This window comes from Orycteropus afer, unplaced genomic scaffold (assembly GCF_000298275.1).
Source record: "Orycteropus afer afer isolate SDZICR_OR568_19922 unplaced genomic scaffold, OryAfe1.0 scaffold01278, whole genome shotgun sequence".
NCBI classification, from domain to species: Eukaryota; Metazoa; Chordata; class Mammalia; order Tubulidentata; family Orycteropodidae; genus Orycteropus; species Orycteropus afer.
In genome coordinates this window covers 93,331-94,505 of record NW_006922865.1, presented here as the reverse complement: position 1 = coordinate 94,505, position 1,175 = coordinate 93,331, and positions in this window count along the sequence as shown.

Genomic DNA, 1,175 nt, shown 5'->3' with positions numbered 1-1,175 from the left:
AGAGCTGAACAGAAGATTTCAAAGAGAAGCTTGACAAGACAAAGTCAATTATTATAATGAAATGTCAAAAAACCTGGAGTTAGAAAATCAAAAGGGAAGAACACGCTCAGCATTTCTCAAGCTGAAAGAACTGAAGAAGAAATTCAAGCCTCAAATTGCAACATTCTATGGGCAAAATATTGACTGAAGAAGGAAACATCAAAAGAAGATGGAAGGAATACACAGAGTCATTATACCAAAAAAAATGGCAAATATTTATCCATTTCAGGAGGTGGCATAGAATCAAGAACCCATGGTATTGAAGAAGGAAGTTGAAGCTCCACTAAGGAATTGGAGAAAAACAAGTTTCCAGGAATTGACAGAATACTCACTGAGATGTTTCAACAGATGCTTTGCAGGAGACATTCACTTGTGAAATTTGGAAGACAGCTACCTGGCCAACTGACTTGTCCAAAAGGAAGAGATCATATTTGTACTTCTTCCAAAGAAAGGTGATCCCACAGAATGTGGAAATTATCAAGCAAAATCATTAATATCACACCCAAGTATAATCTTGCTAAAGACAATACATAAATGTTTGCAGCAGTATAATGACAGAGAAATTCCAGAAATGCAAGCTGGGTTCAGAAGAGGACATGGAATGAGGGATATCATCGCTGATTTCAGATGGATCATGGCTGAAAGCTAAGAATAACAGAAGGACGTTTACCTATGTTTTATTGACTATGCAAAAGCATTCAACTGTGTGGATCATAACATATTATGGACAACATTGAGAAAAATGGGAATTCAAGAACACTTAATTGTGCTCATGAGGAACCTGTACACAGATCAGGAGGCTGTCATTTGAATAGAACATGGGGATATTGCATGGTTTAAAATAAGGACAGGAGTGTGTCAGGGTTGTACCTTTTCACTGTACTCATTCATTACGTGTGGTGAGAAAATAATCTGAGAAGAATGACTATATAAAGAAGAGTCTGGCATCAGGATTAGAGGAAGACTCATTAACAACCTGAGATATGCAGATGATACAACTGTGCTTGCTCAAAGTGAAGATGACTTGAAGCACTTACTGATGAAGTTTAATGACTACAGTTTGCGGTATGGATTACACCTCAACATAAAGAAAATGAAAATCCTCACAACTGGACCAATAAGTACCATTAAGATAA